The sequence below is a fragment of the Anthonomus grandis genome, chromosome 5 (assembly GCF_022605725.1).
Source record: "Anthonomus grandis grandis chromosome 5, icAntGran1.3, whole genome shotgun sequence".
Taxonomy (NCBI): Eukaryota; Metazoa; Arthropoda; class Insecta; order Coleoptera; family Curculionidae; genus Anthonomus; species Anthonomus grandis.
In genome coordinates, this window is record NC_065550.1 from 8,116,022 (window position 1) to 8,128,629 (window position 12,608).

Below are 12,608 nucleotides of genomic sequence, written 5' to 3' on the forward strand. Positions count from 1 at the left end.
TAAAAATACAAAGTTCTGTTAAAATTTTTGGTAGCATTTATAGCCTATGAGTTAGCTTAGATAATAAGAAAGTTTTACGTAAATTTTGAAGAATGTAGCATGATTTTTTTTTCAAAAAATATCCACTAGAAAGTGTAGTATCTTATTTAAGAAAAAAAAATTACACTTTGCATCGAGAATTTACCTATGGTTACAACTATTTGCGGGACTTTTGCCATTACAAACGTAACACTATTGTGTTGAGCATGTATTTTGCCTAAAAAGTTAAAAAAATATACAGCGGATTTTCTGGAAACTGCCTTTTAAACCACTAAGGTCTACATTTTGAAGAAAAACAGAAAAAATTAAATATGTCGAAAACTATCAACTTTTGCATAATACATATTAGGGTTCAATTTACTTCTTACCCCCTCCCCTATCACATCCCCAAAGGAATGTATCGAATTACCAGTAACCCTGTATATTTTATTTATGAAAATAGTCCAAAATTCCGAATACTACCAGTAACAAAATACATTCATCTAGATATGTCAGTAAGTCAATGCTTTGCACCTGTCTGTATAGGTCTTTTCCTGCTGTGGTATGTTTACAGTGATTCAAGTTTAGGTTTTCTTTCCCCGATATATCATGTTCTTTTTCTATTTCCTATATAAATAACATCACTATTGCAGGTTAATCTTAGTTAATTAATTATTATTCCATGCACGTACCCCCTTCTGACTTCTACGTTTGGTATTAGTTGATTTATATTAAATGTATCTATAAGTCTTCTTGAAACATTCAAAGAATGTCAAATGGTTTTTTAATTTAGTAAAGGCAGTACTTGCCGACACGTATTAAATTTAGATTGACTCGGGGAAATATTACGTCACACAAATAGCTTATGATTCAGATCATACACAACCATATACATAATAATTAAATGTTTTATTTTTGGTCCAATACCGCAGGTAAATCTCTCGTCTTTAAATCATCATATAAGTCGAAAATTCAAAGACCCTTTACACCATTACACTTTTTATTTTTATAATAATAATTAAATATCTTTTGTTTTTTCATTTTACGCTAGAAATCTTTGTTCAAATGCGGTTCTTCAAATAGTACACATTCTTCTGTAGGTCTGATTCTTGCAGATTCTCGGCTCTCATTGTCTTACAACATCCCTCTAAAGTATTCTAGCGTTATTATGTAGTTTTCAATGTGTATGTAGTTTGCAATCTTGGAAGTTCTATAAATTTTTTTATGATGTTTGGGGCGATTGCGTTTTCTCTGCCATTGTCTTGGGACCATCATCGTCTTCGGCTAGTTAAATGTGTTGGTCTTCGCTTTTTTCTAGATTCATCACTAAATTTTTAAAATTAATTTAAAGAGTTTAGTAGTACCTATTACCTACGTTTCATAGGTAATAAATATATATATTATTGCTACATGAATTAAAAAAAAAAAAATTAATGTATATTCATAAAAAAATATAATTAATACTGTCTAAAATATTTTACTAATTGACGCACTAGGTTAATGTATTTGATGGAATGGCAAGTGTTGATTATTTTAAATTCTTTTATTTAAACATAACTGCTCACACTGGTTACCGTTGCCAACTGTACCAAGTTCCATATGTTCAATAGATGCATGTAATTTTATTTTTGAAATCATCTAAATGATTTGGCTTTTCTGTATAAAACTGATACCTTATAAATCATTCTTTTCTATCCGGAATCTCTGAAATATACCTCAAGTTATGACAGATTTGATGATAACCTTGGCACTGACTCTTTGTTTATTTGATCTTAATTTTGGGGTTCGACATATTTTTTATACTAAGTTAGTGATGGTTTTGGTTATAAAACAGGATTTGACAAACATATTGAGTTACTCTAGCTCGTGCTTCTTAAAAACGAGTTTATGTTCTTTTAATTTCTCATTTGTTTGTGGCAAGATATAGTTTAATAATTAAAAGCACAACAGAAGAAACGCTCAAAATCCACAGTATGACATAAACATTTAATTAAAATTACAGATACAGACCTACAAATAGCTCTTATCATATCTTGGAAATTATAAATTTATAGTGAAGCAACTTGTCAGAATTTTTTTTACCATACACACGACACAGACAAAACAAAGTTGTTAAATATGACACACGTCTAATTATGAATAGAAGAACCCAGTGGCAATCTCTAATAAATTACCTTTAGCCAAATTAGTTACGTTGTACAGACCTTCAAGTCTATATTATCTTTAGTAGATGAAGTTTTTTACTCTTATTTTATTAATGTAAGACCCTTATGCTTATGAATTAAGAAAGTGAAGGACACAGTCTTTAGCCTACCTAATATCTTCTCTCTTTTATCATCAAGTACGTTTATTAATTTTCCTATATCTGCTTTGCGAAAATATTTTCAAACCAGGATTTTCAAACAAACTGATACGACAAAACAATGTGAGTACTTAATAATGCTTTGTTCTGAGATTTTATTTAACTGCATGTCATAACACATGTTAACACACAACGTCAGGGAAATATAGATTCTTCTCTACCCTATGTACAAAAAATTAAAATAAAATTGAATAGTCTAGTCAACAAATTGGACAATTGTTAATTAACGAAATTTTCTGGAATTTATATTTTCATAACAAATTAAAAAAAAAAAATAAAAAATTAGTTTGTAAAAATTTTCTTCATAATTGTGTCGAATACTGTCGATTATGATTTTAAAAAATCTGAAATAATAATTTAAACAATAGAAAAGATTGACAATTGGAAACACTACAATAGTCCATTTGTTTAAAAAAATTGACTCTTGTAATGTTTTCAAACAGAAAAATGCCGGATTCTTTTTCTGTGAAATCAATGAATGTCTTTGATTGAGATTATGCAGGTTTAATTTCACCGTTAAATTGAAATTATAAGCAATGGAGATAGAATTCCAGGAGTCAAGAATTTTTTCATTGGACATGTCCTACTCTTTAAGGATCATTTTTCGAAATTTCTTAAATATTAATAGTTTACGAGATATCGGCGAAAAACGAAATACGAGAGCAGTAATCATTAGATTTAGGACGCTTACCTGTATTTTGAAACTTTGAAGATCTTTTATTTTAATTTATCTCATGGGGGCACTATGATTATGTCTATAAACAACGATTTTTCACCGCTAACTAAGTTTGATAACTTTTTATCAGAAAAAGTATTTGAATTTTCCATAGTTTACCATAATACATACGACCTCTATATTATTTGTGTATATAGAATACCTGACGCTGACTTACAGACTTTCCTTCAAAAACCACTAAGCTTGCTAGAATCCTTGCCCTTTAAAGGTAAATTAATTTTGTGTGGCAACCTTAATATTGATTTTTCCAGCGTGTGTGCTGCTCAAGAATCTCTTCACTCTATTTTCGTCTCAATGGGTATAGTAATGCATATTAACTTTCCTACCAGAATAACTAGAAATAGTTCTAGTACCATCGACTATGTCGTGTCATCTTTTGCTCCTGAATTCGTAGATTGTACGGTTTTTAATTCCGGATTTTCTGATCATGAAGCTGCGTTAACTAAATTTTCCATAAATTCTAAAGGCAAAAACACGTTACGTAAATTAGGCCGTGTTTTTGGCAAAAATAATTTCTTACAATTCAAGAACTTATGCCAAACGGCTGATTGGGATTTTCTTTCTCACGATATAGATAGGTAATTTTCTAGTTTTATAAAGTCTTTATCAAGTATTGCAGATAAGTTGTTTCTTCTTAGACCTATCAAAATTAAACATCATAAGCCATGGACCGCTAAAGGCTTACGTGTTTCTGCAAAAAACATGCGCTCATTATCACACCTGAAAAAATTTACAGACAGCGTATTTTTTCATAACTATGTCAAGCTTTATAGAAAAATGTACCTTAAGACTATAAAAGCTGCAAAAGATATTTATTATAATAAAAGGCTGATCGAATCAAGTAATGTTGCCAAAGAAACATGGTCTATTGTAAATGAATTAAGAAATAAGACTTCTTTATCTAGCACTATCCCTACTTCACCTGAGGACCTTAATCACTACTTGGTAATGTAGCTAAAAATCTAATGCCTACCATAACACCTTCTCATGATCCTCGTTCATATCTCCCAAATGAAAATTTACACAGCTTCTTTTTTACCCCCATTGTATCAGCAGAGCTTCAAACTACAATAAATGAAATAAAAAACAAATCATCATCTGGTACAGATGGGCTCACTCTCAAAATGTTTTCCAATCTGGCAAATTGCACCTTAATCCATCTAACAAACTTAATTAACAAGTCATTCCAAAATGGAGTCTTTCCTACCTGCCTTAAGACTGCAATAATAATTATTCCTTTGCATAAGGGAGGAGATAAACAACAAGCTTCAAACTATCGCCCAATCGCACTCCTTCCCACTTTATCAAAGATCATTGAACGATTGGTTAAAAAAGGCTCTTATCGTTTCTGTTTAAATATAAAATTCTTACTACTCACCAATTTGGATTCTTGAGTAACAAGTGCACAAATGATGCTATGTTTTCTCTCTTTAATAGTGTTTACACCAGTATAAATAATAATCATTCAACAGCAACAATTTTTTGTGATTTCTCCAAGGCTTTTGATTATGTAAACCATAACATCTTAATTGGCAAATTGAATCACTATGGGTTCAGAGGAACGCCCCTTGAGTGGTTTAAATCTTATCTCAGTTACAGAAATCAGCTTGTAAGGGTTGATACGATGAAGTCTTCTTGCAAACCAATAGAATGTGGGATACCTCAAGGTTCAGTTCTGGGCCCTATTTTGTTTCTGATCTTTATAAATGACATGGCCAATCTTAACATCAGTGGCAAAATCTCTCTTTTTGCTGACGATACTAGCTTTACATGGAGCAATCCGGATGCTATGGCACTACATGCTTCTATTTCGAATGACTTAATTACCATTAAATCGTGGTGCGATTCTAATCTTCTGTGCCTAAATGTCTCAAAAACTAAAGTCTTATCATATAAAACTACTATTCAACCCTTTGTACTTAACAACACCAGTTTGGACGTCGTTGAATCTGTGAAGTTCTTGGGACTTAATGTTGACTACTCCCTAAAATGGGACTTGCATATTGATGCCTTATATAAAAAATTAAGTTCAGCATGTTTTGCCTTAAGATCAATTTCCAGGGAATTAAGCTTTCAAACATCAAGAACAGTTTATTATGCCCTTTTTGAGTCACCTCTACGTTACGCCCTTCCATTCTGGGGCACATGCGGTGTGACTCAATTTGAGCGCATCTTTAAACTCCAAAAGAGAGCAGTTTGGTATCTGCTTGGACTTAATAGCAGAGCTCACTGTCAAGAAATCTTTAAAAGATATAAGATACTTACTCTTCCCTCTTTATTCATATTGGAATCTATTTGCTTAGTACGCAAACTAAGTCAGAAATGCCAAGTAGGCCGTCTCACAATTATTCACTTTGCAACGCAGTGCATGATCTTTATCTGCAAACCCCTCGGTCCGACTTAGTAAAAAGCTCTTTTCTATACAGAGCCAAAAAGATGCATAATCATTTGCCTTTGGAAATTAAATCAATTACTTGTTTTCCTCGATTTCATAATGCTTTGAAGGCGTACTTTCTGGAAAAAGCTTTGTACGCAGTGGAGGATTTTTTTCTAGGATAACTTTTTGGGTATCACACACACACTGGCTCTTTTTATATCTTAATATAGAGAATATATTAGTTTTTCCATTTATTTATTTTTTTAGTAAATAAATTGCAGTTTCATTCTGTATTTAATTAATTTACGGACTATTGTGTTTATTTTTATTGACATTTTATACATCATGATGTATATTGACCAGGTACATTGTTTTTGTACAGTTTTGCATTTATTTATTTTGTTTGTATATTTATTTTAATTTTTTTATTTTATTAGCTTTGTCTACAAAATTTTGTAATTTTTTGACAATAAAGCATATGATTGATTGATTGATATTGACTAGAAACACAAAGTCGAACATATTTTTGCACTTAAAGAACTACAATCTTACTAAATTATTTATATCGTCTCAGAATAAAAAGGGCAAATTCATTGCCTAGGTATGTAATATACTATTTATGTATAGTTTACTATGTACTATTAAGGCTAATAACAATAATTGCACATAATTAGTTTTTCCTATAAGATTAATAAAATTACTTTAAATATGAATTTTAAAGTAATTTTACATGAATGTTTTTCCGTTTACGTGTATATTTGTCGGCATGTATTTTCTGAATAAAATATTACTTGCAAATTGTTGTCTATGTAATATGTTATTTAAGACTTACGATCGAATGGCCAGGAAAACATAATTACACAAAATAGACAAAATTGAACCTTAATATCCTAACCACTTAGCTGAGCTGGAAAAACGAACTTCTCACTATGACCATAGTTCTTAAACAGCCAATATTTTAAAAATAGGATTAAACAAAATCTCAGAATATATTTTGTTTTGCCCTAACAGGAAAACCATCATTGGATCTCATGTTTGTGTTTATTTGATTGTTATGGTCCGTAGATGCCCTATTAGAACGAAACATATGTCACCAGAAAATTTAAGTTTGTTGCTGTATATTTTGAAATTTTGTTTAATTCTTTCCTAAAATTTTATACTAGCATCTTGGACACTGAGTGGATCGATTGTTCGACTAATATTTTAAAGTAATTTTTTCTGTATTGATTGTACTGACTATTGCCGTATGCTAACAATGTCCAGATGAATTAAAATTTGTAAAGTATTTTCATCATATTATTTGAAATGGCCAATTAGGATAATTACCTTCCTGTGTATTGACATTTTTTTTAATCGTCCAGTTTATACAGGGTGGTCCAGTTTAAACATCATTAATTTTAATACGTGATAGAGAATTTAAAAAGAAATAGACTTTCATTATAAAATTTTTATCAGAAATGTTTAATAACAAAGATACAGGGTGTTAAAGTTAAGAACTATTAGATTCTCTATTTAATTTAAAAAAAAAAGTTACTGTTGCAAAATTATGATTTAAGGCACTATTTTTTTAATATCTTAGTTTAATTGTACAGAAACGCCAGTTAAAATGCTACAAACTTGAAAACAAAGAAAATTAGGCATGAATCTTAAATTAAACCTGTCAAGTGAAATAATGACTTAAGGTAACTTTTGATCATCTTTTATATTCAACTTTTTTACAAATCCAATCTCGATTTCCTAAAAAAATATTTTATCACTTTGCAGATTTGATGCAAAAAAGGACCAAGTCCCTCCGTATGTTACGCCACTGGCAATTTTTTTAAAAAATTTACTTTATCAGTATTTGTCAATTCACTACAATAACCTGCATGCGAAATTTAATTAAAATTGAGCTGGTAGTTTAAAACTTATGATAAATAAACAAATAATTATTCTTAACTTTAACACGCTGTATTTTTATTATTAAACATTTCTGAGAAAAATTCTATAATGAAAGTCTATTTCTTTTTAAATTCTCTATCACGTATTAAATTTAATGACGTTTAAACTGGACCACCCTGTATGCACACATATGCAACTCAAATTTTTAACTCCCGAATGGCATTTGATACGTTCGTAGTATTTTTTGTAGTTTTTTTTGCATAAGGGAAAGAAATTGGAATTTTGCTAGGATACTACTTACGGCATTATAGTTTCGTGCCAAACTTTTTTTGTACACTCTGGCATATTTTCAAAGAAGGATACTTTTTTTCCTTTTTTGCGAAGTAAATAGGCTTTATACATACATTTTTTTAAATACTCCCCATAAAAAACTGACTTGAAAAGGCCCACGTTCGTGCTGGCAAATCCCTGAGAACATCTTATTGAAATGCAATTTCCATATCGGATTCTCAATTTTCAATAATTTTAGTAATATTGATGGATCCTCCTTTCAGATTTTGTTCAATCCATATATTCCTGTCAATAATTTTTTTCTGAATCTTGGGAATGATTTTTCATGAAGTTATGAGGATTGGTATCACTTTAATAACAACTATTTTGTCGGTATCTAGCACATCCGAAATTTATTCTAAATGTCTGTTTTTTTTTTGAACGTCAGCACGATGGGGTTTTTGTAAACTTTTTCCGCAAACCTTTGTTTTTTCATCTGAGGCGGTTTCCAAATTTTCTTAGTTAGTTCTGGGCGTACCTTGCAGCTTGTAAATGGATATTTGATATTAAAATGCTAAAAACGGTTCTTTATAGATATTTTGACGTAAATTTTAATGGCGTACTTATTTTTTTCTAAAATTTCGTGAGGTCTTGGGCTCTAGTTCTTGAGTCCCGAGCCTTGACATGGTCGTTTGTGTATGTCTAATTTAGTTTTACATTAACACGAAACTAAAAAAACATATCGAAGTGTAATAGCTGAATGCACACAGCAAAACCAGGAAATAGTCAAAAAAGAGCAAAAAAATTATTTCAATGCAATTGTATTAAAACAAAGAAATTACCATAAAAAAATCAAACTGAGTAATCCATATCTTTTTATGGAAACTCTTTTTGTCTATTAGATATGGGATAATATTTTCTAATATTTGAAGATGTCTGTTAATACTAATATAATATAACCTGTTAATGTTTCTTCATAGGAAAAACAATTTATTTTGGTTTGTAGAATAAAACAGGACACGCTGATACCAAATTTTCTTTGTCGCTCGTGAGGAAATATAACGTAATGATTTTCATTGGACCCAAAATCGAGAATCCCACTACGCTGAAAAGCGATTCGTTACAGCCAATACCTTATAAAGCCAAATTTCCAACTGCATTTTCCATCTGCATTCAAAATTATAAACGTCAGTAATCTCAAGAAATCTCTGATGTAAATTATTTACTAGCTTTAGCTTATAAGGATTAAATGTCCTTAAATGAAAGAATTTTTAATTTGGCTCCCTCGTATCAGGATATGAAAAAGGTGCACTTTCTCATATTAGGTAATATTAGTAATAAAAATAAAAATACCTATTTAAATATAGTTCCGAGGCCTTATTTGTATTATCATTACCTTGTATATAACAGGTTAACATGTGTGTTTTCGTTGATTTGTATCAGATGTTTTGAAGAAACCTAATAATTACTACCGAATAATAATAATATGATCTGACAAAGAAGTGCTAAAAAAAATTACAAAAATAACAGTAACGTAAATAAACAACGAAAAAACTGAAAAAAGTAGTCACAATCGGCATCGCAAAAACAGCATCGCGCTCATGTAATATAATAATGTACATACCTCTGTATGTATAAGTTTCATTTTTTTGAATATCATATTAAAACATTTAAAATGAAGAAGTGCTTTGGCAGTAGAAAAGATATTATTAGTATTTGAACATCACTGACCGTACGATATGACGAACGTTAGTGATTAACAAATCATTGAAAATTGTAATTTACTCTAAGGCACTGTTAATGTCTTTTCGCATATTTCAGAAGAACTGCGTCACAATTTTTCTTTGAAATCTCTCCACTATAAAGAAATATCGAGTATTGAATCACTATTATTTAAATTCTAAAGTATGTTTAATACTGTCTTGTGTGTTTAATTATGTCCACATTAATAGAAAACTGGTCGTCTAAACCCGACAGAAGTTTTATACTTTTTTTCAGAAGTGCTGGTTAGCATGTATTAACCAACTTGCATGGTGTTCTTTTTTAACTTAACTTAAAAATACCTACCCTAAAACAATATTTCTTTTAAAGGTATAAATAGATCAAAGCCAAGTCAACCATCTGTAGCTGTCGCTAGTTATAATACTATTTCCATCAGGCGCCTAAAGCTTCGTGCTAGATGTGCTTTTACAGATGTTTTGTTTGGTGTAAATGCACTATCTGGTACGACAGTTTTCTGCGTAAAGTCATCTATCGTGTATTTTTTATAAACAATATGCTTCCTTATGTAGACTTAAGCCATTAACTTTTTTAATTAGTGGCTCATTAATAAAAATTGTATTATTTTAATTTTATAAATTATATATAATTATAAACTATAATAGCTGTATTTCTATAATAATGTTTAGATTAGAGTATGTAGTTTTATTTATATAAAACGGAATAGATACATAATATGAGGTAAATAGTTCAGCCAGAGAGTACTTGTAATAAATAAACCACTTTTTTGTTTGTGTTTCTTTTTCCTTTTGTAAGATATATTATTATATATTGCAACAATAAAATGTGTAAATAAAGGGTGATTGATAGTTGATGGCACCTTAGACGTTTACAGAGAACGAAATTGGCATCATGGGTTTTAGCTAGTGATCTAACAATTAAAAATATTCTTAGCTTAACTTTGTTATTGTAAATGGAATACCCTGTATTATTTTATTTTATTTTCTGATCCACTATCGCTTTATGATTATTTTTGTATAAGGTGTTCCTATACCTATTTTTAGTGGTTTTCGATAAATTAATTATTTTCTTTATTTTTTGATCAAAACATAGCTCCAAATAAATTTGTGTTACTACGGCACTGGAACGCGCGAACTTGAAATTATGAATGTAATTTACGGAAGTATTGTACATTACTACAAGAAAATTGAAATCTCTTTCTAAGGAGGTATCATGTTCCTATATTTTAGTAGTTCGGTTTCTGAAATAAAACCAAGTTTCTGTAAAAATCGGAATATTTTGACATATTTGCTTTACGCGGCCATGAAAGGTCATGAGCAAATAATGCTATGCTATTGACGTTTGACAGTTACATTTAGTTGATCAATAATAGTATTACACGTGGGTGTTTCTTTAAAATAGTTACCTAAAAATTAATTGAAATGGAAAGAAATAGTTATTCAAATGAAGTTTTGATGAATCTATTTATTATTCATGGACAATGTGACAAAATTGTAGCAAGAACATGCCGAAAGTTCAACTAAATGTATCCTTTTACAAAAAATGGATAAAAGAAAACTAAGATGATAAGTAATTTACAATAAATTTTTAAAATGATTGCCATTGACTTCTAAGCACTTTAGAATCCTGCGTTGTATTGTGATTTTTAGAGAAAATTGCTTTTATTTCGGAAATCGAACTACTTAGATATAGGAACATAATACCTCGTTAGAAAGGGATTTCAATTTTCTTTTAGAATATGTTATAATATACAGGGTGTTCCATTAAAAAAAAATATTTTTTCATAATTATTGTATCTAGCGGTAAAATCACTAATTTTGAGCAACCCTGTATAACGTAGAATACATTTTTATATGTGAAAACTAATGTACAATACCTCCGTAAATTACCTTTATAATTTCAATTTTCTGCGCGTTCCAGTGCAAAAATTAATTTGGAGCTATATTTTGGTTAAAAAATAAAGAAAATAATTATTTTCTCGAAAACCACTAAAAATAAGTAGAGGAACAACTTATACAAAAACAATCATAGTGAAAGCGGATCGGAAATTAAAATAATATACAGGGTATTCCATTTAAAATAACAAAGTTCCTACTATTTTTTGGTATAAGCGGCAACGCTGCATCGCTAAAAATATTTTAAATCGTAAGATCACCAGCTAAAATCCATGATGCCAAATTTTCAAAAAAAATCCCTTGTTCCGTTCTCCGAAAACGTCTAAGTTACCATCAACCATCGACGATATCCTGTATACTATCGACAAAACTAAAGCAAGTATTATTTAAAAAAAAGTTTTTTATTATTAAAAATGTAGAAACTAGAAAGCAGTAAATTTGAAATAATTTTAATATTATTGACATAAGATCTTTTTTTAGTTGTCAAACAAACTTTATTTATTAATGGGAACAAATTGAATCAACTATTTTATTTTTCCTTAAGAAGAATAAATTTTTGGAATTTGGGGCGTTTTATATTCATATTAGGTTTACTGTACCATGACAAAGGAAATGTGGAAATCAGAATTACCTAGAAAAACTACATTTTGGATGGATATAAGCATTAAACAAGGATATAAGTTATAATAAGAAAGTAAAGGATTAAAGTGCAATAAATATTAGGTTGCTTTTAGAACTCATTTCTCAATTAACAAAAGAGTCGGAGCCATAACAAAGCTTGGTTCTAAATTTATTGTATACACGTAGAGGGTAGCGGCTTTGTTATGTCTCCAACGGTGAGGAAAAAACTTTTATGTCCATTGACAAGTGGGTTTTAAAAGAATCCCAATATTTATTGACCATTAATGATGACTTTTATTTGTCACTGAAGATGGCCTAAGGGCCGGAAGGGTTTCACCTACCTTAAACAAAAAATCAATTGCCCTAAATACAAAAAAATGTGTCATTTCTATATTAAACAAATGATTTGCCAAGCAGATCCGTGGGTGTCGGAATCAAGAATAATTGCTGAAAGTCCTGAACTAGAAGCAAGTGGGAGTACTGTACAATGAGGATTAGTTAGATTAAAGCTTTAAAATCGACGTTCATTAGACGCAATAAGTGCTAACAATAAGTGTCAACCAAAATACGTTATTTCAAGAATAAAGTACGGAAAGAGTGTTCTGTAGAGGGTAGTTTAATGAAGGATCCTTTGCACTTTATAGAACTATGGATAGTTTGGTATACCAGGACATATACCAAAATTTTACATTATCTTTTATAAATGGT

The 12,608-nt window shown here is 30.0% G+C and overlaps 1 protein-coding gene across 1 annotated transcript in view; it reads left to right on the forward strand.

The window, feature by feature from the left end:
- The window catches only part of LOC126736800 (DNA-directed RNA polymerases I, II, and III subunit RPABC3), a 222,198-nt gene that overhangs the window by 201,677 nt on the left and 7,913 nt on the right, over positions 1-12,608 (forward strand). The gene's annotated exons all lie outside the window — the stretch shown is intronic.